This window comes from Apodemus sylvaticus, chromosome 13 (genome assembly GCF_947179515.1).
Source record: "Apodemus sylvaticus chromosome 13, mApoSyl1.1, whole genome shotgun sequence".
Taxonomy (NCBI): domain Eukaryota; kingdom Metazoa; phylum Chordata; class Mammalia; order Rodentia; family Muridae; genus Apodemus; species Apodemus sylvaticus.
In genome coordinates this window covers 93364882-93391249 of record NC_067484.1, presented here as the reverse complement: position 1 = coordinate 93391249, position 26368 = coordinate 93364882, and the positions used below count along the sequence as shown (strand labels likewise).

Below are 26368 nucleotides of genomic sequence, written 5' to 3'. Positions count from 1 at the left end.
CTAAGAACTCCTTAACATGCTAAGCATCCAACAGGTCTCAGTCACCAGCAGACTTTCACCTGAAGGACTGACTAACAAAGACCTTATTTTTCTCACCTCTCAACTCCAGGTCTCTGTAAACTGTAGACACCGATGGGCCCCTATGCAATAGCCCGAATGATGCCCTACACTAAAGTCCTAACCTCCAATGAGACCTTTGGAGGTAGGGTTGTCATGATGGCACCAGCACACTCATACGAAGAAGGCAGGGTTGAGGGGGCTGCTCAGGGGCAGTGTGTCCTTAATGTGCCTGAGGCTCTGGGCTCATCCCAGTACCAAAACCAAAAATAGCTAAATAAATTCCAAAGCATGTGCTCCCAGGTTCTTATTCCATCCAGGTCATGATCTCCCGACAGGCTCCACGGACGCAAAAGGTGAAGTCACATGACCATTCAGTATGAAACAGCCATCCTCGGGTCTCTCCAGACACTACTCTGCTGATACCCAAATCTTGGAATCCTAGCTTCAAGAATACCAGACTGGCCTCAAACTCACAGAAATCTGCCTTCCTAAGAGATGAGAAGAAAGGTGTGTGCCACCTTGACCAGCTAGCACCCAGGTTAACTTCTGTTATCTCATTGCTGGAGAGGTGGGGATCAGAGGGTTCTTGGGGCTCACTGGCCAGCTAGCTAAGCCAAACTGGTGAACTCCCAGTCACAGTAAAAGATCATGACAAAAAAAAAAAAAGGAGGAGGAGTAGGAATAAAGAGAAATAAAGAGAAATAAAGATGACAGACAGACATTCATATAGATCAGGTAGACAGACAGCTCCTGAGAAGGACCTGAGATTGACCTTTGGCATCTACGTACATATGCACACACTCACACCATTCCCAAACAGTACACTTAAGAATGTAAAAGCATTGGATGGCCTTGCTGAATTTCAGGTTGTGAAACATCTAGTCCCTCCTCTTTATGACAAGACATGGGTCATGGTGGTCTTTGATGGAAGAACTCCCATTCATGGCTGCCCTTGGACAGACCCACAGAGTACTCTGAAGTCATTGGTAGGGAGCAGCCTTCTCCCCCTGGTCTTAGAGGTCACAATCCTTTAGCTCAAGAGGCCACCATAGCTGGGTCACCATCCTCTCCCATATAATGAGACCTACCTCACTAAGTTCCTGTCATCTTTTATAAGATACAGGTTTCTAGCAAATGATCAAGTTTTTCTGGTTTGAAATCCTTGAACCCAAGTCTTAGGTCTCCCCAAAGAGAGGCACACTCATTTTCACAACACTGGAGAGGTGTACTGAGCCTAAACTTTTCCAACTGTAATTTAAAGTAGGTAATAAATCAAGATTTTGAGCCAGACGAAAATTTATAAAAATGAACACAACAGAACACCCCCTCACTGTCGGCTCGGTTCCCACATCTTGTCACAGACAATCTTGTTTAGTGCTCAAGGTTTCTTTCTGCAAGTGGAAACAAATATGACCCAGACTATGGGTTTGTTCCTCTTTTTACACTAGAGAGATGGCATGCTGCATGTGGGGGTGGGCCTTGTATTTTCACTTAGCAATACACCTTGGAGAGTGTCCCTGGGCAGTATGCTGAGTGTCTGTAATATCCCTTTTGTCCTATCTCTATCTATCTATCTATCTATCTATCTATCTATCTATCTATCTATCTATCCAACCCTACATTCATCCATTATCTATCTATCTATCTATCTATCTATCTATCTATCTATCTATCTAATCTACCTTCATCTATCCATGTACCTATCCACTCATCATCTATCCATCCTACATCTATCCATCTATCCATCCATCCATCCATCCATCCATCCATCCATCCATCCATTTTTAAGTATCCTGCTGGCCAGAGGGATTGTGGTCCTCTGTTGACACCTTCTGTTTTCAACCTCCTGATGACACTATAGCAATGCTGTAACAGCCTAGAGCACACTGCATGGACTACATTTCACAGAACTAAAGGATAATTTCCTGAAAGTGGATACAGTGACCTTGCTTCATCTACAGAAGTTGATACAGTAACCTTGCTTTATCTATAGTTTTCTTTTCTGTGGTTTCACTTACCTACAGCCAGTTCCAGTCCAAAATTGTTCAACAGAAAATTCCAGAAATGAATAATGTATAAGTTTTAAGTGGTAAACTGACGTGATCAGCACGGCGGACTCATGTGTCTTTCTGCTTATAACACGAATCACTCCTCCATCCAGTTTATTAATACCTGAGTTCTAACCACCTGTTATTAGAAACTGTCACAGTTACCAGCTCCACTGTCAGAGCATTTGGTCCTCACACTCGAGTAACCTGTATTTCACTGAATAACGGCTCCAATACAAGAGTGATGCGGGCAGTTTTACTGCAGTGTGCTTTATAATTACTCTGTCTCGTTATTGTTGTTGTAAACCTCTGTGACTAATTAATAAAAAAGGTTAATTTATTAAATTTTACCTGAGGTATATATGAATAGGAAATGATGTAGTATATAAAGTTTAATACTATCTGTGGCTTCAGGTGTCCTTCAGATATATTCTCCACAAATAAGAGAGAAGTTACTGTATCAGGTCAGAACACAGACACATTTGTATAGACAAAATCTCATATCAGGATTATGCAGAGATAAACTGTTACCCCTAAAATACTATGGTTTAAGTCTATTATTTTGTTCAACTCTAGTGGTTTGCTCCCGATTAACTGTGCCTCTGTAAAGCCACAGTGTTCACAATCGTTAACCTGTCTCCTCAGTTCTCTAGAACTTTGTAACATATGAAATCTGAAGAATGCACCCTGGAGCTGGAACCAGAGTGGCCAGCACAGGTGTAGTCTTTCTATAGCTGTGAGAAGATTAAGTAAAGCTGCAGTCCCCAGCACCAGAGCCAACCAGGATCCTGCTGTGAAGTTCTGGAAGAATGCAGTTGGTAGGGAAAGCAAGACAGCTGTTAAGAGCTAACCTAACCACTGGCCAGAGCCCCCCCCCCAAATAGCACAGGCTATGGTTACTGCTCTTAGTTGGCCCCAGGACTAAATTATAAGACCCCACAGTTTGACTACAGGACACAGAGCAATCAAACTAGGACTGTTGTTGGAAGACTATGGAGGCTGCTGGGGGAAGACAAGACACCAACAGTGTCACTCAGCAGTGAAGCCTGCATGCTTAACTCCCTGCCAGACAAGTTGTGCCTACCAGTGTGATAGTGGCATGAAGTTATGAGGTAACCAACTACATTTGCATTGGATCTGAGGCCTGTTACAAAGAAAGGAATTCAGGTTTCATACTGTAAGTCCAATCAAAAGCCCATTAACTTGCAAGATTACAAGCCCTAGGGAGGAAGTCATTAGTTATTTTGCTAAACCACATGTTGTCAAACTGCCTTCTAAATATTTGTACTTATGCCCATAATTAGTGATGCCTTCAACCTTGGCCAGAGAAGCTTTTCTTTGCAATGATCAGGAGTTAATACAGAGATTCATATCAAAGTGCTGAGAATTAAGCGTATTGAGTGATCAGCCCTAAGTGGGACATCTGTATCAACTGCCTACTCCCAAAACTCAGCCAACACCACAGGAGAGGGGTAGAAAGAATGTAAACCCTAGGAAATGGAAAGCACCACCATGAAAGGCTGTCTTGGGCAGTGATGTGAACTCACTGTATCCATGAGGTCACAGTGATGCAACCCCTGCACCCATGAACTCACAGTGATGTGGCCACTGCATCCATGAACTCACTGTATCCATGAAGTCATTGATGTGGCCCCTGCACCCATGAATTCACGGTGATGTGGCCACTGCATCCTTGAACTCACTGTATCCATGAGGTCACAGTGATGCGGCCCCTGCACCCATGAATTCAGAGTGATGTGGCCACTGCATCCATGAACTCGCTGTATCCATGAACTCACAGTGATATGTTCACTGTATCCACGAACTCACTGTATCCATGAGGTCATTGATGTGGCCCCTGCACCCATGAATTCACAGTGATGTGGTCCCTGCATCCATGAACTCACTGTATCCATAAGGTCATTGATGTGGCCCCTGCACCCATGAATTCACAGTGATATGGTCCCTGCATCCATGAACTCACTGTATCCATGAGGTCACAGTGATGTGGCCACTGCATCCATGAGCTCACTGTATCCATGAGGTCACAGTGATGTGGCCACTGCATCCATGAATTCACAGTGAAGAAGCCACTGCATCACTATAGCACAAGATCAAGTCAGCAAGATTAGTCAACGTTCCCACAGCAACACTGACCTAGAGATTAACCAAACAAAAATGGCAAAGACGTGAAGGGCTAAGGAGGAAGCGTTGGGAGCCTCTGGGGTATTAGGAGAAAGGTGAGGTCATATATGGTCAAGAGTGATTATTATATATATGAAATTGTCAAAGAATTAAAACACATTTTGAAAAGATATTCTTTAAAAAATAAAAACTGCTAACAGAGCTGGAGAGCTGGCTCAGAGGTTAAAATGTACTGTTCTTCCAGAGGACCTGGGGTTCATTCTCAGTACCCACATAATGAATGGTTCACAATCCACTGTAACTCCAATCTGAGAGGATCTGATGTCCTCTTCTGGCCTCTGTGGGCGTCAGATATGCACATGGTGCATAAACATACATGCTGGCAAAACACTCATACACATAAAACAATTTAAAAAAACAAAGCTAAGTGTTGGACAACTTGCTATGCTGACAGAGAAGGTGCAGGACAGGTCTCAGTTAATAAAGTCAGTTTCTTTCTTTCTTTTCTTCTGTTCTACCAAGGAGCCTATCCAGTGTCAGAGACTGTGCCAAATACCCAGAGACATTGAGTGAGAAGCCTGGTGTACCAGACCTAGCAGTCTCAGTGCTTCTGGTCAGTGCAGGCACCACACTCATGTGCACACACCCATATACAAACCCACACAGAGAAATGGAACTAAAAGCAACAGACTGAGCCTGGCTTACAAGCATGCACCTTTCTTCTCAGCACTCAGGGGGAAGAGGCAGGTGGACCTCTGTGATCAACCTAGTCTATCTATACAGTAAGTTCCAGGACAGCCAGGACTGCATAGTGAGACCCTGTCTCAAAACAAACTATCCAAAAAAATAAATCGACAAACAAAATGTTCAGGAGACAGATGCCTGGAGCCATCTCCAGGTAGGTAGGTAGGTAGGCAGGCAGGCAGGCAGGTAGGTAGGTAGGTAGGCAGGCAGGTAGGTAGGTAGGTAGGTAGGCAGGCAGGTAGGCAGGTAGGTAGGTAGGTAGGTAGGTAGGTAGGTAGGCAGGCAGGCAGGTAGGCAGGTAGGTAGGTAGGTAGGTAGGCAGGCAGGTAGGCAGGTAGGTAGGTAGGTAGGTAGGCAGGCAGGTAGGTAGGTAGGCAGGTAGGTAGGTAGGTAGGTAGGCAGGCAGGCAGGCAGGTAGGTAGGTAGGTAGGTAGGCAGGCAGGTAAGTAGGTAGGCAGGTAGGTAGGTAGGTAGGTAGGTAGGCAGGTAGGTCAGTCGGTCAGTCGGTCAGTAGGTAGGTAGGTAGGTAGGTAGGCAGGCAGGCAGGTAGGTCAGTCGGTCAGTCGGTCAGTCGGTCAGTAGGTAGGTAGGTAGGTAGGTAGTCAGGCAGGCAGGTAGGCCAGTCGGTCAGTCGGTCAGTCGGTAGGTAGGTAGGTAGGTAGGTAGGCAGGCAGGTAGGCAGGTAGGTAGGTTGGTAGGTAGGCAGGCAGGTAGGTAGGTAGGCAGGTAGGTAGGTAGGTAGGTAGGTAGGTAGGCAGGCAGGCAGGTAGGTCAGTCGGTCAGTCGGTCAGTCGGTAGGTAGGTCAGAACATTCTGGTGCTCCGAGTGCGGCAGGACAAGCTCTCAGTGGCAGAGCTTCTTTGCACAGCTCTCGGTTTCTTGGGGCATTCTCTACACCACAGAGCTGCTCACAGCCGAGTGCAGGTGTTCAGGAATCATGACAAGCCTTTCTTCCAGACCCACCATGACAGCCTCACCTAGGTCTCCTCTCTCAAATATTATTCCCACAGCGGAGGGGAACCACTCCCCTGTGGGTACTTCTCAGGGGGGCACAGAATTTAACTCCTCAGACATGGTTTCAAGTCTGAGCTCCTTCATTCAAATTTACACAAATTATGTGATATCCTTTTACCTCTATCCCTGAAAGGAGGGTGGGAGAGAAGTACACATTTGAATCACACAACTATAATTAAAATAAGAAATGTGTGCTGAAGTATCTGTCACACTGCCCGGCAGGAAGTGGGCACACGTGAGTGGCAGCTGCGACCATCCCTGCACTTTAGTCATCTAACCCACAAGTGTGAGGCAGACTCTGAGGTGAAGCCAAACTGGGCCTGACTGCCTATAGAGCTAAAAACATCTATGCTTTGCCCAAGGCAGAAGGACCTAGGATTTCTGTTTGCTAGGGACCACAAGAAAGATGTTGTAAGACCCCCCAAAACTAAAGGTGCCCCAGCACCCCACGCCCCGGAAGGTGACACCCAAATCACTCGCGAGAAACGGTCTCGATGCAATAACATGATGATTTCTTTATTCCAGAATTCTGGGTTCCACAGCCATACACCGTGTAGGGTTAGAGAACTGTGGACCACGAGTGCCAAATTGCGACAGCTTTTATAAGTTTATGACAAAGCCCACGAATCACAAACCAATCATTTCTTAGCATGGAAAGCCCGGGAATCACAAACCAATCATTTCTTAGCATGGAGAGCCCTCGAAATGCGAGCCAATTGATTTGTACCACTCCATAGTTTTTAGGCCAATCAGTTTAAATTATCAGAGCCCACGCTCAGTGGACCAATTAGTTTCCTATTTTCTTGAATGTCTATAGCTGCATGAAGAAGCAAGATAAACTTAGCCCATTTCCAGTTACCTTATGGGGCCAAGATTCAAGGCCTTTCTGCTAGCTCTAAACAAAGGGCAGGCTCTGGAATGTGACCTTTTACCTAGTTTCTAACAAAGCGAGATAGTATTTTAAACTTCTGACTTCTTGGGGTCATTAGAGTTAGGCTGTATTATTTTCTATCCTTTCAATGTCATACTTCGAATGGCAGGGGGAGGCTAAAGAGCTCCCCGCCAGCACACCAGCCCCTTTCTATAGCAGGGATCAAGGACCCGTGGATTGTCTCCAAGCAATAGAGCAGACGTTTATTTTCCAGCCTACCTCGGTTGGCCATACTCCTCACCCTCAGGGAGTCTGCTCTCCTCCCTGTTCTCTCACATAAAAGCTGGCTGGCCACCTCTTCTCTACATCACTACCCACAACACACAACTATGTGCGATGTGCCTCTGGCAAGCTGGGACCCAGAGAGCTGTTGACGTGAAAAGCTTGCTTTAAAAAGTGTCCAATTCTAACTCCAAAGTAAAGGAAGCCTGAGAGGCAGGACGAAAGCCATCCAACTAGGCAAGCCTGAGGCCATCCCTGTGGGAGGGAGGTGCCCAGCCCAGACCTAGCAGGTGCGCCCAGTGGGGGGCACAGGCTGGGCTGGAACATTGTGTTTGTTTATTTAAAACGTTCAGCCGGAAGGAATGGCAGGCAGGCTGTTTTCTTTAACCCACCTCAGCCTTCATCCAAGAGTGTGTCTGTCACCTGTGGAGCTGAACCAAACACAACATACTTCTGCCATGCTATGTGGAATCTGGGCTTATCTCTTCACAGGAGAACTTAGCTAATTGTTAGAATAGTTATGCTATTCAGGAGACAGTGGCATAACAGCCAGAACAGCAGGGCTCCAACATTTTTTCCCCAAGTGACTGATACCCAGACTGCCCTAGCAAAACGGCAGCTTCAAAGCAAGAGGTGGAGGAGGCAGGTGGGAAGAAGCAGGGTAGCCCAAAATGTGATGTGAGAAGGGAGAGCGGGCTACACAGGTGTGTGTGTGTGCGCGCGTGCCTGGAGGGCACAGGAGGATGAGGAGGGAAACTGAGGCAGGAGTCAGCAAAAATTATCTCTGAAAATGTCACAGTGAAATCTAAGACTTTATATGCTAACTTAAAGCTATTTTGAAAATGTATAATTCCCTGATCCTGAAGTTAAGGGCACAGTTCAGGAGTCCAGCATCCTCTCATACCACGCCGTCCAGCCATGCCACCACCACTTTCGCTCCATGGACTTGTCTGTGTGAGCCCTGGTCTTCTTTTCTCTTGGGAATACACCCAGAAGTGTGACAGCTAAGGTTCGATGGTAACGCCCCGCAGTTTAGTATCAGTATCGCTGTGACCCGCCCAGCACTTGGAAACTGCAGGTAATTTGCCATAGTTTTAAAACTCTTTAAATGGTAGAATAGTTCGAGAACAAGTTGATGGCTTTCCAACAGACCTCGGGGTTCCAAAGCAAAACTCAATCCAAGATGTGAGCTAGCACTTCAAACTGCAAATAACTCTTCAAAAAAACAAAACAGCTTGCTGCTCTTCTAGCTAAATTTCCCTGAAGTACATACAATTGTTTTTACATTTGCAGATAAGAAAACAAACACAGGGGGCTGGAGAGATGGCTCAGCGGGTAAGAGCACCGATTGCTCTTCCAAAGGTCATGAGTTCAAATCCCAGCATCCACATGGTGGCTCACAACCATCCATAGAGAGATCTGACACCCTATTCTGGTGTCTGAAGACAGCTACAGTGTGCTTATATATAATAAATAAATAAAGAAAGAAAAAAGAAAACAAACACAGAAGTTAGGTACTTTGGTTGCTAAGGGCCTCTTCTGGGTCCACACCCTAAGTGGAATGTGAGAGACCAATCAGGTGGTTTGATTAAGAATGGTTCCCTTAGGTTCAGATATTTGAATGTTTATTCATGGGGGGGGGGGGGATGGCACTACCTGAGGATAGGAAGCTGTGACCTTGTTGGAGGAAGTGTGCCACTTCCCAAGCCTAAGACCGAGCAGAGTTTCTCTGGCCTTCCACCTGCAGATCTCCACATGGAACTCTCTGCTGTGCCTTCAGCACCAAGCCTGCCTGTGTGCTGCCATGCTCCCCACCATGATGATAACCGGCTAAGGCTCTTACCCTGTAAACAACCCCACATCCCAATTAGATGCTCCCTTTTATTAGAGTTGCCATGGTCATGACGGTCCTGGTGTCTCTTCCCAGCACAGAATACTGAGTAAAACACTGTAAGGCTTGGGAGAGTCTTAACTCTCTGGAGAGACCCCCTGAGAGGACCATGCAGAGACAGTAGCCAATGCAAACCGCAAGAGGAATTTTTATTTTAATATCCAGCATGCTGGGGTCACCCACAAGGAAAGAGAACGGACACCCCTCCGCCCCCCACCCCGCGGGCAGCACTGTGCAGGCCTTTATACAGTACTCAGGGCAGCCATCATTAGGCACACTGTGACTGGCAGAACAGTGCTACCTTTAAACTAATTGGTTGTTAGGGGAGGTTGAAAGGCCCCAACTGACTCTGGGCCTTTCCTAGCTGCAGGGACCTCCCTGTCGTCTGAGGAAAGTAATTTAGTCCCTCTCTTCTGAGAAGGGGAACACTGGCCCTTCTGGGAGGGGCCAGTGTTCCATGACCTTTTCAAAGTTCCTGAGTTAACCCTTCCTTTTTTGTTGTTTGTTTGTTTGTTTGTTTGTTTTTCGAGACAGGGTTTCTCTGTCCTGGAACTCACTCTGGAGACCAGGCTGGCCCTGAACTCAGAAATCTGCCTGCCTCTGCCTCCCAAGTGCTGGGATTAAAGGCGTGCGCCACCCCCCCCAGCCCTCCCACTCCCCACTGAGTTAACCTTTTCAACACCACTCTACACATTGGCTGAATGAACTTGCTGACAGAACATCTCATGAAGCTACTTGAGAAATAAAACTTCAGGACAAAGGCAACAATCAAGAGCTGGTCAAGTTCCAGGTCAGCGTCAGCTGCAGGAGCACAGGCCAGCATCTTAGTCAGTGAAGAGACACACGACCACAGCAGCTCTTACAAAGGAAAGCATTTAATTGGGGCTGGCTTATAACTTCGGAGTTTAATCCATTATTATTATGGAGGGAAGTGTGGCGGCGTACAGAGACGTAGTACAAAGCTCTACATCTGGGTCCCCAGGGAAGTGTGGCGGCGTACAGACAGACGTAATAGAAAGCTCTACATGTGGGTCCACAGGGAAGTGTGACGGTGTACAGAGAGACGTAATAGAAAGCTCTACATCTGGGTCCGCAGGCAGCAGGCAGAGAGAACAGCACAAGTGGGCCTGCTTGAGCATTTGAAACTCCCAAACCAAGTGACACAATTCTTTCAAAAAGGCCACAGCTGAGCAGAGTCTGGGGGAAAGACCATACAGAGACTACCCCGCCTAGGGATCCATCCCATATACAGTTACAAAACCCACAAGTTACTGATGCCCACAAGTACTTGCTGACCGGAGCTGGATATAGCTATCGCCTGGGAGGCTCTGCTAGTGCATGACAAATACAGGGGGGGACACTCTCAGCCAGCCATTGAACTGAGCACAGGATTCCCAATGGGGGAGCTAGAGAAAGGACCCAAGGAGCTGAAGGGGTTTGCAGCGCCATAGGAGGAACAATGATATGAGCCACCCAGTACTCCCAGAGCTCCCAGGGACAAAAACATCAACCAAATAGTACACATGGCGTTACCCATGGCTCCAGATGCATAGGCAGCAGAGGATGGCCTTGTTGGACATCAACGAGAGGAGAGGACCCTGGTCCTGGAAAGGCTCAGTGCAGCAATGTAGGGGAATACCAGGACAGGGAAGTGGGAGGGGGTTGGTTGGGGAACAGAGAGAGGGGAGATGGCTGATGGGATTTTCGGGTGGGGGGGGATCCAGGAAAGGGGACAACATTTGAAATGTAAATAAAGAATATATAGAATAAAAAAACTTTAAAAAAAGGCCACAGCTATTCTAATAAGGCCACCCCCCCCACACACACACACACACAATGGAGTAGCACAGCATCTAATGACTCTAGGAGCCTATGGAGACCATTCTTATTCAAACCTCTCGCCTCAACAAAACAAAACAACAAAATCTCATCCTAAGCAGGAGGCTGTTCAGCTGTCAGGGAGAAGATCCACCAGCCTGGCAACTCAAGGGCCAAGAGCAGGAGAACACTTGGACCATAACTTCATAGAAGCTTCTGGATAGACCATGCAGCCCCTACCTTCTAGAGTGCACTAGCTATCTTGAAGAACGAAGCACAGAGAGCCAACCTAGGACACCTGTGAGAGACGAGACCGAGCTATTGCCTGTCCTTTTCCCAGAGTCCTGACACGTTAAAGGTGCGGAGTAGGAAGTGCAGTGCTCACAATAGACGGTCATGGGGCAGCAAGCGCTCGCCAGTCTGGACGAGCAAGGCAGATAGGGACGCAGTAAGATTTCTGTGAAGGGCCATCCAGGGAGATGCCTCAGAGGGTAAAGACGGTCAACCAACCGGAGGATCCGAGTTCAGTCCCTAGGACCAATATGGGGAAAGCAGGAAAACTGACTCTGGTGGGCTTTCTTCCGACTTTCATAAGAGAGCCATGTGTGGCGTGTGCCTTTACACATACACATACAAATAATTATAAAATTTTTAAAAAATGTTATTGTGAGAGGGTTAACTCAGAAACTTTGAAAAGGTCATAGAACACTGGCCCCTCCCAGAAAGTGTTCCCCCTCCCAGAAGGAAGAGGCTAAATTACATTCCTCAGACCACAGGGAGGTCCCTGCGGCTAGGGAAGGCCCAGAGCCGTTGGCCACCTACCTCATTCCCTAACAACCAATTAGTTTTAAGGTAACACTGTTCTGCCAATCACAAATCTGTTGCTTTTTGCATCGATTCCCGTCTCTGCGTGGTCCACTCTCTGGTCTCTCTGGTAAGTTACGACTCCTGTGAGTCCTACAATTGTTAGCATTTGGTCTGTACTCCACTCTACACTTGCCTGGCAAGGTATGCTCCTCCCCAGTTACCTGGCAGCAGCCAGACAGGCCTGGCCCACGATTAAAGGGGCCTTGCCCCTCCGCCCTCCCTTACTCTTGACCTCTTGCTTCTCTCCTGCTCTTGCTCTCTCCTTCCCCTTCCGCATTCCCTTTCCTTCCCCCTTTGTCCATGCGCTCATGGCCATGGCTGGCCTCTACTTCCCTACTCTCTCCCTCTCTGCCTTTCTCTGCTTCTACTACCCGCTTAACTCCCATCCCCATGCTCTGAATAAACTATTCTATACTATACTGTCATCGTGTGGCTAGTCCCTCAGGGACGCCTCAGCTTGGGCCCCGACAAGCAGCCCTTTCCCTACACCTCACCACATCCCCATAGAATATATTCCTTATGCCTTTATCCTTTTATAAACACATCAGTTGTTGAGGTGGGAGAGAGGCCCCTGACATCCCTGTCTGTACCCAAGAGTGGAACACAGGTAAGACCAGAAGAGGGAATCTCCCAGATGGAAAACTTCAAGTGCTGAGAAAGAAATCTAACACAGAGCTGGGAAAACGCCGCATAAGTTTGCTCCTTTGGGAGGGGAAGGTGAGGAGGTTGTGTAGTGTAAAGGACTGGCTTGCGCAATGACGCTGACCCCATCAGCCAGCATTTAGGAATGCTTAATCAGCTTCTTTCAGAGCTGCTCCCTGGACACTTGTTTATTTTGTGCTCACATCACCGCGCCCACCCCACCCACACCCCAAATGAAAAAGAACTGACCTTCATGTCTCACACTCTTTTAGTTATTTAACTTATCTAGGATATGAGGTACATCCAGAAAAGCCTCAGTCAGGACATTTAGAAATTAAGTGTGTCCCTCAGTAAATAAGCAGCAAATTCCTTCAGCCATAAAGTTGTGAAACCCAGAATTGCCATCATATTTTTCAACACAGAACCCTGTGATGATGGGTGGCACTAAAATTAGGTCAGGGAGGAGGTGGGGGAGACCGTAATGCACAGAGGAGGACAGGGAACACAGAGACAAGACAAACCACTGCCTAATCCAGAACAGCAGGATCCCCTCTTTTCTGAATTAATGTGGCAACAAGAAACAGAAATCTGATTACTTTTCCTCAAATCCTGAACAGTATTTCTTTCCCAGAGGTCCTCGGGAAAATCTTGTTTATAAACAAATGATTCTTGGGTAACTGGCTTTTTTGTTGGCACTAAGAGTCACCCGTCATGTGCCTCTCCATGTTCCCACCACCTCACTGTTGATGTCATGGAAAAGCCTCAACATGCTGGACATAGCCTGGCCACCCTCAACATGCTGGACATAGCCTGGCCACCCTCAACATGCTGGACATAGCCTGGCCACAGATGGTAAAGGAGACCATGTTGCTGCCTTTGGGTTTTTCTATGAAAAATTGTTCTCATCACCCCAGAAGCTTAGCTGGTGAACGAGAAAAGTGATTTAATTAAGAGACAGCCATAATTAAGTTTTTTTTTTCAGTACATTCTTTCAACATAAGAGTTATGTCTTAGTCAGGGTTTCTATTCCTGCACAAACATCATGACCAAGAAGCAAGTTGGGGAGGAAAGGGTTTATTCAGCTTACACTTCCACGTTGCAGTTCATCACTAAAGGAAGTCAGGACTGGAACTCAAGCAGGTCAGGAAGCAGGAGCTGATGCAGAGGCCATGGAGGGATGTTCCTTACTGGCTTGCTTCCCCTGACTGGCTCAGCCTGCTCTCTTATAGAATCCAAGAATACCAGCCCAGAGATGGCACCACCCACAAGGAGCCCTCCCCCCTTGATCACTAATTGAGAAAATGCCCCACAGCTGGATCTCATGGAGGCACTTCCCCAACTGAAGCTCCTTTCTTTCTCTGTGATAACTCCAGCCTGTGTCAAGTTGACACAAAACCAGCCAGTACAAATTATATTACAACAGCTTTATTTTTTATTTCATGACATATTTTCATCAGACCATCCCAGAACACACAAAGATGCTGAATAAAAATCAAAAGAAGAGAAAGAATATTCGAGAGGGTCCATGGTCAAATGAGCCTTGAGGTGTGTAGAAGGGGGATGAGGAGCTGTAAACACATGGGGTGGGGGGGGGTTGGGGGCGCAGGGGGTGGGTGGAGCCAGCTCACCTGCCATGACAGGGAGCTGAGGAAAGACACTGAGCGGGTGTGTCATGGTAATTATGGCAACAGTAACTCGAAGAACAGAACGCACAGTGGGGGAAGAGCACGCTCTCTGTCCTGCAGACGGTACATACATGCAGACAGCACATCATCATCAAATCTGCACTTCCAGGATTTCTTCCCTGGTCTGCCCTTGTGTGCACATGTCAAAACCAAATCTAAGGACTCTGATTCAGAACTTGAAAGTCAACTTTGCTTGTCATCTCCTTGAACATTAAAGGTAACAGTCAATGTTAAACCTTAGGACCTTTCCATAAACATACGTTTAAAAGACTCGGGGCTGTGGCGACAGCTCGGTGGGTAAAGCCTGCTCTACGAGCATGAAGAGATCAGTTCAGCTCTCTGGCATCCACAGAAACGATGGCACACCTGTAACCCAAGTGCTTATGTGTACATCTGAGGATTGTCAGTCAGGCCACTGATCAAAAGAGTGAGCTCTAGGTTTAACAAAAGACCCTGTCTCAAAAGAAATGGACAGGAAAACATCCATTATCAACTTCTGGCCTCCCCACCAGCACGCACAGGTATGCACATCCACAAACATGCACATACATCCCCACATCCATGTGTACATATAAATAAATACGTAAAACTAAGAAAAAGTAAAAACTCCTATTATTTTAATGTCAGAAAACGTGTGTGATTCCCCTATTAAAACCCAGCCTTTGTGTGTGGTAAATATGTATCTGTTTCTGTGTGTATGCACATATATGTGCAGGTCTCATGAGCATATGTGTGCATGTGTATGGAGTCAAGAGGTCAATATTGGTTGTCTTGTACCTTACTTTTTTTTTATTTAATTTTGGGGGCTGTAGAGATAGATCAGTAGTTACAAACGCTTGTTCTTACAGAAAACCAGGTTTGATTGCTAGCACCCACATGGAGGCTGACAACTGTAACTCCAGTTCCAAAGGATCCTCCTCTGGCTTCTGAAAGTACCAGGCACACATGTGATGTGTATACACACACAGAGGGAAACACTCATACACAAACAAAAGTAACTTTTGAAGAAACTAACTCTATCTAGTCCACTGACACAGTGAAGATTCCTCCTTAGTTCAGTATCTTGGCAACAGGTCAGGGAGACAGGTCAGCATGCCACATGAAAAAGAGAGAAAGGTCTGCGCTATGGCCTTTACTTGTGAAAACCCAAGACAGGAAGTCAAATACAGAAAGCATCCTGTGCACATCGAAGCTTTCATAAGGACCAATTAGCCAGTTTACCAGCATTTGTCCATCTCTGAACAGAAACTCCTACATGGGAAACACAGACCAGGGTGGCAGTTGTATTACTCCACAAGGAGATGTTGTTATGGAGACAGTTTTGAAGGCTCCCAGGCAATGCCAGTGTATAATTAAGGCTAGTGAGTGATCACCGAGCAGCCAGCTGGGTGGTATCCATGGAAACCAGCAAACATACATTTTCACATACACAGTGACTGTTTTGGATCAATGATTCTTTATATAGGTTTAAGACACTGTGAATGGTACATCAATAGCTTCTTTTGTTGGGCAATCTCAGATTAAACAGCATGAGAGAAGCCTGCTTTTTGTCCATGCTGCATTCAGAGCAGCAATCCTCAAATCAGGAAGCACAACAGTAAATTTGGAGCCAGGAAATCACTGGTTAACTGATTCTCAGTGTTCTCAGTGAGAGAACTGAGCCAGTGTCTGACAGAGCCAAGGACCTCCCAAGGGTTGGCATTCACCAGTCCACCAATGTTAGATGGCACTTAATGCCCTCCGTCAGGCAGAAATTAGCACTGTGCTTGTTTACAGAAAAGAAAATGAACTCACACACCTATGATGGCTGGCTTGAGATCAGGTGAGAATTAAGTCTTTATTTAAATCTCTTGTTATTCTATACAATGCTGTTTCCAAACTTACCCCCAGACATTTCCACATACACTAGCTCACTTAATCCTGCTCTGAACCAGCAGGAGCTTGTATTCTAATACCTTCTAATTTTACAATATTTCTTCTATGTGAACAGCATCCTATCCTAAGAACAATGTGAAGGAACCACATTGTGTAAGAGTAAATTCTGACTATCCGAGTTGAGGACAAAAGTTCCAGTAAACCACCTGTAACACTGACACCAAGATCTTCTTCCAAAGAGGGTGACACCTGGTGACAGGGACAGGAGAGAGTCCCACTGTGGAGTGACACACCCCAACATGTTCTTATGAACCTGACAAATGTTTTATTGAGCAGACATGATCATTACCAACATGGCTTCTAGCAGTTCACTGTTCAGGGCTACCTCACAGGTAAAGGCTGTCAGGAGATCATGAGGATTACGGCCAGAGCAGTCAAACTGCTTTGCAGAGGGTTTCCAGGGTGACGTCATGGTTTGGATGTGAAATGTCCACCTTAGGTTCCTGTGTTTATGGTGGCACCGTTTTGGGATGCTGTAGAACCTTTAAGAGGCGAAACTTTTATAGAGAAAGTCAGCCACTTGTGCAAGCCTAGTCCTACTTCCTGTCCAGTAATGCTCCTGTTCCATGGAAATAGGAGATGTCTTGAGTAGCATCAGCACAGTGTGTTCTCCTGCTGTCATGGAACCACCTGCCTTCCGAATCATCATGGCCTGGATCCTCCCAATCTGTAAGCCAAAGTAAATGCTTCCTCCTGGTGTTAGGTAAGACAGCTACAAGAGAAGTAACTAATGCAGTATCTTGCCCATCATGGATACTATGACTAATGCCAGAGACCGGTAGTTTACAGACAGCAAAGTGTCTTCCTTACTCTTGTGCAGGCGGGGAAATCCAAGACACTGGTGGCCTCAGTGTCTGGAGTGAGCTGCCTTCTCAGAGACTGCTGTGCTCTCAGTCCAAGGCATCTTAGTTATTTCAAGGCTGGATTTCCATCTGTAGCCCTAGATGGCCTGCAACTGGCCACATAGAGCAGGCTGTTCTCAGACTCACAGAGCCTCCTGCTTCTGTCTTCTGAAGGCAGGGATTAAAGGTGTGAGCCACACCATGACTGACTGGAGCCTCTTTTATAAGGCCATACTGATGTTACTCCTGAGTGCCCAAAGCTGCACCATTACCATCACCTCAGAGATTAGGATTAGGATTTCAAACTATGAACTTCAGAGGACACAGACATTCATATCATAGAAGAAAAGTGCAGTGAACAGTAACTGAACTCAAACAGTGAGCGCTCTCCTTCCCTTTCCCCAGGATCCCCAGTTCCCCTTCCCCGTCCTCTTGTGTCTCTCTCTCTCTCTCTCTCTCTCTCTCTCTCTCTCTCTCTCTCTCTCTCTCTCTTTCTCTCTCTCTCTCTCTCACACACACACACACACACACACACAAATACCTCATGACAGAGACTGAAGCCCTTTCTGCCGCCTTCCTATTGAAAAGATGAGAATTGCAGCCTAAAAATCCCCAGTGCCTAACTCTCAAATGACCCCAAGAAGTCAGAAGTTTAAAATGCTCTCACTGCAAAGAAGTTCTAACTCCAGCCTTCTATGGAGCCCCAAACACCTCAAATTCCTTGAGCCAGCTCTTTGTTAGAAACTAGGTGAAAGGTCACATTCCAGAGCCCACACTTTGTTAGGAGCAAGGCAAAAGGGTCTTCAGTATGTGATCTTGGCCCCAGGTAAAGGGAAATGAGCTAATTAGCTGCTTATCTTGCTTCTGTAAACTGCTTACGCCATCACCCACACCTAGGAGTTCACACAGCTATAGACCTCCAAGAAAATAGGCAACTAATTGATCCACAGAGTTTGGGCTCGGATAATTTAAACTGATTGGCCTAAAAACTATGGAGTGGTACAAATCGATTGGCTCGTACTACGCAGGCTCTCGATGCTAAGGAATAATTGGTTTGTGATGCGTGGGGCTTTGTTGTAAACCCATATAAGCTGTCCCAATTCTGCACTCAGGGTTCCACAGTCTGCTAACCCTGTGCAGTATACGACTGTGGACCCCAGAACCTCTGGAATAAAAATCCTCTTGCTGTTGCATCAAGACTGTTTCTTGCGAGTGATTTGGGTATTGCCTTCCAAGGCGTGGGGCGCTGGGGTGTCCTCGGGTTTTTTTTCCGGGTCTTATACCATCTATCATGATCTTGGCCAAGACTTAGCAGGTAAAAAGGTGTTCTGATTTCTCTAAGACAGCCCCAACCCTCGAGTCTTTTCACAAACTACTGACACCAGCCTTCTCATTTCCCCCTCACTCTCTTGTACCTTATTCTGGAACACAAGTATCATTGTGAGATCTGGGTGGGTTCCCTGGCCCCTCCTCACGGCCTTCCACTGCAGTATTGTGACTGCACACACACTAAAGCGCATTTGCCTCCATTACTTCCTCAAAGGCTACCAATGTCCTTGCTCTTGCTTTTCTCAACCCACTCTCGTTTTTTTCTCTGTGACCCATTAGTGGCACTTCTTACAAGACTATAAGATGGTAACCTTTCACCCCTTGACCGCTACTTCTCTGTCCTGCTCACTGTGACTCTCTAGCATCTGAGCCTCTGATTGTCTTCCGAGGTAAAACATTTGACCTCTGTCCTTTTATTCCTACGTTTTTTTCTCCCATGAGCTCTTCTAGCCCTTCACTCTTCTAAGGTCTGACTTGTGTCCTCACCCGATTCTCACTTCAGGTTTCCATTTAAAGCAGCTCCTTTTAGATGTCGGCTGCCACACACATCTGTCTAGAATACATGTCGCCAGCTTCCCTCCCTAGAGCCTTATCACGGCCGCGGCATCCTTCTGCCTGTCACGCCCTGGGCCTGTCATGTCTCCAGTTACAAACCTTGGAGACATCCCTGCTCTCTGGATCTGCCATTCTTGGTTCAACCACCATCCTTACCTACCTTTGTCTGTTCTAAAGTGGTCAAATCTTTACTTAATTATTTTGTCGTGTTCCATAGCAAACACATGGTAAATTAAATGATTAAAATTACTCTCCCTTGATTGTTAGTCCTGACCCTCTGCTTTTATTCCTGCTGTCGATGCTTTGATTTACTGCCCCCCTGAATGCTTGAAGCTCAGTTCTGTCTACATAAGCCCCATTTCCACATTAGCCTGTCCAAGCGTAATTTACCGTTTATCTTAGCTAGGGTTTTTATTGCTATGAAGAGACACCATGACCACAGCAATTCTTATAAAAGAAAACATTTGATTGGGGCTGGTTTACAGTTCAGAGGTTTAGTCCATTATCCTGAGGACAGACATGGTACTGGAAAAAAAGAGCTAAGAGTTGTATATCTGGGTCTGCAGGTAGCACAGCAACACTGGGCCTAGCTTGGGCTTCTGAAACCTCAAAGCCCACCCTCAGGGACCCACTTCCTCCAATGAGGCCACACCCATTCCAACAAGGTCCTACCGCCTAATAGTGTCGCTCCCTATGAGCCTACAGGAGCCATTTTCATTCAAACCACCCGGCTTTCACCAGCGCATCCAGAGATTCCCAGTGGGCTCTACAGAGCAGCTTCTTCTATCATCTGGTTTCTGCCCAGGTTCCCTTTGCCTCCACGGCTCTGCCTCTGATCCAGCTTACAGTTTCCCACCTGTCTACCCTGCTCAGTGGTTCTGCTGCTCATTTTAGAAGACCCTGTTCCTTTCTTGAACCTCACCTAGGCAACCACAACTGTCATGAGCCAGTGTCAGCCACTGCTCTGCCGCCCAGATGGGCATCATTGCTTGACAGTCTCACCCTCACCTATTCTGAGTTACAGCAGGCCTTAGACAGACAGTGGACACAGTTAATACCTCTCCCACCCGCTGTGGTCATCAGACTCCAAAGATTTCCCTAAGAAAGCTAAGTAATGGGAGAATCATTGACCAAAGGGGGCCCACTGAAAGAGAAGTCATATGCCTTCATATCATACCATATCATATCTCCTAGTATATCTTACATTTTACAGGACTGCTAACTGTTTCAGGCATGTCATAAATCAGAGCAAGAAAGAACTCAGGATGCCAAACAAGGCACCTAAAAACCAAGGTTACGGCACTGAAGAGGGAGTTCCTCTCAGGTGCCGATGGACACTGAGTAGCTCTGAGTACAAGCCCTTGATAGTTCATCTCGATGGCCAACTCCATCTAGAATTAACTAAAACTGAAGCAGCTGGGCACGCTTGTGATGGATTTTCCTTGGTTGGATTATTTGAAGTGGAAGACTCATCCTAAATCCAAGTTGTCTGAAATGCGAAGACCTGTCCTAAATCTAGGCTGTGTCTTGTGGTAGGTGGGCATCACAAAAGGACAGAGAAGAAAGTTTCACTTCAGTGTCTGCTGCCCCCATTCTTACTGGCAAGTTTATAGATTTTGACACATCTACTCGCTGGTATAGAACTTACTTCTTTGGGATTCTAACATGGACTGAAAACTGGCATTGTTCTAGGACCGCCCTGGGACTCCAGACCTTGATTGGGATTGCTGAGACATCTTGGCCTTTTTGTAAGGAGAAAGCCATCTAACTAATATATAGATGTATATCAGCTCATTCTAGCAGTTCTGTTCCTTAGAGACCCCTAACAGAGTCCGAGCCCTGCATATATGAAAAGCAAACTCCATAAAAAACCAACCAGAGGCCAGTGAATTCCCACAAGTAAAGGCATGAAGCCCGATGTCCACAGTCAATCCCTGAGAACTACATTGTGTGTGGGGGGGGGGGAGAATCAACTTCTACAAGTTGTCCCTTGGCTTTCACACGTGCACACAGATGCGTATGCATGCACATACACAAATCCATATGTGAATCACAAATGTTAGAAAAACATGTTTAATATAGGCCCTAGGGTTGAAAATTTAATTAATTTTAAAAACAGGGTTAAGAGTATATAGTTCAATGGTAGAGCACTTGCCTCATATGTTTAAGACTCTGGGTTCAACCCCTAGTAGTATACAAAAAAGCCAGCCAGCCAATCAACCAAAAAACAAACAAACAAACAAACAAAAAACAACTAACAAACCAAAACCAACCAAATAAACATTTAAATTGAATCAGAAGACCTAGCATAAAAAGTACAGAAAAAGTATTTCCCAGGGGTCATTGAAAGGACAGACTTATGTCTAAGCGTAAGTTGCTGTCTTCAGGACAAGAACGCTGATGGCAGTGGCACTAGCTTCAGGGGAGGCCAGTGGTACAGAGGGGATCCCTCGCCTCTCCCAGCGTGTCCTCATTATAAACTACCTCAGTTGCTTCTTTCTAGTGACTGAGAACCCATGCAGTTTGAAATGAATACGCCTGAGATAAGGCACCAACCCAAGCCAGGAAGATTTCTTAAGCAAGGGTTTAAATCTGCTGGAAAACCCATTAAGAGTGGAGACTCAGGAAGCATCCTCCTTACACACCCACCCACCCACCCACACACACACACACACACATATAGAGTGGAGACTCAGAGAGCATCCTCTTACACACCCGCACACCGAGAGTGGAGACTCAGGAAGCATCCTCCTTACACACACACATACACACACACACACACTAAAAGTGGAGACTCAGGAAGCATCCTCCTTACACCTTACACACACACACACATACACACACACACTGAGAGTGAAGACTCAGGGAGCATCCTCTTACATACACACATATACAAACACACACTGAGAGTGAAGACTCAGGGAGCATCCTCTTACACACATACAAACATACACACTGAGAGTGGAGACTCAGGAAGCATCCTCCTTACACACACACACACACACACACACATACACTGAGAGTGGAGACTCAGGAAGCATCCTCCTTACACACACACACACACACACACATACACTGAGAGTGGAGACTCAGGAAGCATCCTCCTTACACACACACACACACACACACATACACTGAGAGTGGAGACTCAGGGAGCATCCTCTTACACACCCAAATACTGAGAGTGGAAACTCAGGAAGCATCCTCCTTACATACACACACACACACACACACACACACACACACACACACACAGAGAGAGAGAGAGAGAGAGAGAGAGAGAGAGAGAGAGAGAGAGCGGAGCATCCTCTTACACACCCACACACTTCACTGTTGTTCTCTTGAATTCATTCGCTTTTTTCTGAGTTAATCCTTTGTACTCCTAGTGAGAAGAGAGCTCAAGATTTGCCAACATATTACATTTACATGTCCAAATTTACAAAAAAAAAATATTTTGCTTCAAAGGTTGCTAAGCACTATAATGCTTTCTGTCTCTTAAAGTATTTCTCAGATTCCAAGAGAGAAAAATGAGAGAAACACAATGAAGCCAAGCTTCAGTGAAACCCTTAATCCTAACACTCAGAAACAGAGAGGCAGGTGGATCTGTGAGTCTGAGGCCAGCCTGTATAATATTCTAGGCCAGGTAGGGATATACACAGTGAGACTGTCTCAAGATAGAAAGAGTGGAGAAGGAGGGGGAGGAGGGGGAGGAAGGGGAAGGAAGAGGGAGGGAGACTGAGAAGGGGAAGAGGGGGAAGAGGGGAAGGAGGACGAAGGGAGAGGGAGAGGAGGGAGAAGGAAGGGGAGGGAAGGGGAAGAGGGGGAGGAAGAGGGGGAAGAGGAGGAAAGCAGAGATATGGAAATGATGATGCTGAGATGACAACTTCTAGAACAATGGCTGAGAAAGAATATATTTTTTGGATCCAGGAGCACCTAGGCCTTTGAATGACCTTTCTGCCTGGGTCTCTGAGATTTTGTTTTGTTTTGTTTTTAAGAATCCAAAAGAGGGGGCTGGAGAGATGGCTCAGCGCTTAAGAGCACTTCCGAAGGTCCTGAGTTCAAATCCCAGCAACCACATGGTGGCTCACAACCATCCATAATGAGATATGATGCTCTCTTCTGGTGTGTCTGAAGACAGCTACAGTGTAATGATAAATCAATCTTAAAAAGAAATCCAAAAGAGCCACTTTATGAAAACACTGGCACCTATTTGGTCATGATGATGTCACCAGGCAATGTTGTATCACATTATAAATGCCAGTGTATTTGGAGATACATTCTTGGCCACCAAGAACCACAGAACTCATATGTGATAGAAAAGGTGTGGGGGATGGGAAAGGAGACAGATTATAGGATGCACTGAAGCTGCAATGAATCTTAATGGTTCAACTATTGTAATCCTCCATCCTAAGGATTCACATCACTAAGTTAAAACTCCTTCCCTTCAAGTTTTGGGGGAAAAAGCAAGGGAGACTCTCAGTAACCAGTGGTCAAATAGGCAAAGCCATATACAAACTGTCAAACTGTAAAGGACAGAGAATGAACGCCACACAGCTCACAGGGATGGTTTGCAAGCCACAAAACTCAGCAGTCAGAAATATAAGGTGTGGGGGTTTGTTTGTTTGTTTTGTTTTGTTTTGTTTTGTTTTGTGACAGGGTTTCTCGGTAGCCCTTGCTGTCCTTGAACTAACTCTGTAGACCAGGCTGGCCTCAAACTCAGAGATCCACCTGCCTCTGCCTCCACAGTGCTGGGATTAAAGGTGTGAGCCACTACTGTAGGGAGTGGTTCTGATGCTTTGATCAGGACTCTGTGTGTGAATGCTGAAGGTCCTGTTCCCCATTAGATTCTTGATCAATCACTAAAGATACCAGCAGCTACTGGCTGGAAGGAGAGAGAGGCACGAGTCATGTGACACAGTGGGTCGAGTGGCCACTGGCTGCTTCCTGATTGGGCCTGGGGCAGCAGGGGAGATTAGAAATACAACTATGTTGAGAGCAGATTTAGTGTTAAGCAAGGAATAAAGGGAGAGGCACACTAGCTGCTGGAGGCATAGGAGAGCCCAGTCAGGTTAAAATGAGCTAGTGTTGTGTGTGTGTGTGTGTGTGTGTGTGTGTGATCACCCCAAACCACAACTTCTTTATACTTATATGTAATTAACTTCTGCTTCACGAAATGCCATCCATTACATATTCTGTCTGTATAAATTTATCTTTTCTGGATATTTCACACAAATGGAATAATGTAGGCATTACTTTGTGACTAGGGTTTTCCACTTAGCAGAATGTTTCTAAGATTTATTTATATCATAGACTTTATGATCTTATTTCTTGTTATGGTTTAATAGCACTAACACACACACACACATACACATACATGCACATACATGCATACACACACACGTACACACATATATATACATGCACATACATACACACATACACACACACACACACACACACACACACACACACACGAATGATAGTTTGTTTAGCCGTCTACTAAGAAATTCACTTTTACACTATTTGCCTAGTTGCATGTTTTGGCTTTATTATTAATGCTGTGAACATCCTCATATGGGGTTTTTGTAGGATGTGAGCCTTTCCTAGAAGTGCTGCACAGTACTCAGTTTGTCTTTTAGGAAGTACCAAGCTTTTCTTTTTTTTTTTTGGTTTTTTTTTTTTTTTTCAGGGTTTCTCTGTATAACCTTGGCTGTCCTGGAACTCACTCTGTAGATCAGGCTGGCCTCAGAAATCTGCCTGCTTCTGCCTCCCAAGTGCTGGGATTACAGGTGTGTGCCACCACCGCCCAGCCCAAGCAATTTTTTAAAGTGCCTGCGTAAGTTCCTACCAGCAGTTTATGAGGATACTGGCTCTACCAAATCTTCAAAGTCAGCAGACTTGTATCTTTGATTCAAGGTGTATCTCTTCTAGGCAGTATAGAGTTGGCTGTTGATTTCAAAAATATAATCTAACAACCTGTCTTTTGAATGAAGCATTTAAAAATAAAAGGTCCATTCATTTTTATTTTATGCATTTGAGTGTTTTGCCTGCAAGTATGTATAAGCACCACATTCATGCCTGGTATCCATAAGGGCCAGACGAGGATGTCAGATTTCCTGAAACTGCAGTTACAGGTGATTTTGAGCCATCACATGGGTGCTAGAAATAGACCCTGGGTCCTCTGTAAGAGCAGCCAGTGCTCCCAACCACTGAGCCATCTCCCTACCTCTTTCTCTTAGTTAGGGTTTTACTGCTGTGAACAGACACCATGATTAAGGTAACTCTTAGAAAGGACAACATTTAACTGGGGCTGGCTTACAGGTTCAGAGGTTCAGACCATTATCATCCAGGCAGACATGGTGTAGGAAGAGCTAAGAGTTTTACATCTTGTTCTGAAAGCTGCTAGAAGACCAGTTTTCATGGAGCTAGGATCAGGGTCTTAAAACCTACAACCCACAATGACACACCTACTCCAACAAGGCTACACCTTCTAATAGTGCCACTCCCTGAGCCAAGCATATACAAACCATCAAAATGTTTAAAAGGATTATTTAGTCCATTCACGTTTAATATAATTATGGATACTGGCACTAACAGCACATCTCTCAGTCTTTATTTATTTGGGAATGTCTTTATTTCATATCTGAAGGGCAATTTTGCTATATGCTAATTCTCTGGTTATCCTATGTTTTTTTCCTACAGTATGTGGAATGCAGCCTCCTCTTGCTGCCTCTAGCCTCCAGGTTTTTGCTCTGTTTTGAGGTTTGCTATTTTTCATGAATTGCATTGATTTTCCTCCATGTGTGCTAAATTCTTTTTATCTTGATGCTTCTAATATTTTCTCTTTATCTTTTAACAGTTTGATTATAACTTTTTCAGGTAAGGTTCTGGTTTTGTTTGTTCTTAAGGCTTACTGAATATTAATGTCTTTCATAAAATTTGGGAGTTTCAGCCATTATTTATGCAAATATTTTTCTATCCCTGGCTCCTCCTCTTCCAAGATTGTTTTTATATACATGTTGATATGCATGATGTCTCACAGGTCTCTGAGGTGCTGGTCACATTTTTTCAATTAATTGTTTTCCTCTGTTTTAAATGGTGATTTTTCTTACAGTTGACTTTCACTGCCATCTAAAATCGGTTGAGTCCCTCTAAATAAATCTCATTTCCGTTATACTTTTTGATCTGGATTTTCCATTGGTTATTTCTGATCCTCTTTGACTGACATTCTGAGTTTATCATAGCTTTCCTTTGTTTCTTAGCATGATTGAGGCACCATCCCTGAACATTCAGAGAGAAATGTTCTGCTGTGTTCTGGGCTCCTCCATCTGAAGCCTTTTCTTTTCCTGCACTCGGGCCACACTCTGCTTCTCTAAATGTCAATACTCTTTGGTTGAATACTGTGCTTTTTATATAGTGTATGGTAGCAACTCTGGCAACTCTGGGTTTACCTTCTCCACGTGTCTCGTTATCGTAGGTGTTGGGTTTTGCTTGTTTGGTGATCTTCCTTGAGCAAGTTATAAAGTCTGTCTCTCGTAACAGGCACAGAGGCTGATGTTGTTCCTAATCTATATCCTCATTCTTCATGCATGTGTAACTTGGCAGCTGGCAAGGACCAGTCAGAGGTTGTCGTTATGAGC

At 45.6% G+C, this 26368-nt stretch overlaps 1 protein-coding gene across 3 annotated transcripts in view; it reads right to left on the bottom strand.

Annotated features, from left to right (window-relative positions):
• Positions 1-26368, bottom strand: part of Tmem241 (transmembrane protein 241) — a 130205-nt gene that overhangs the window by 26121 nt on the left and 77716 nt on the right. The window lies entirely within an intron of this gene.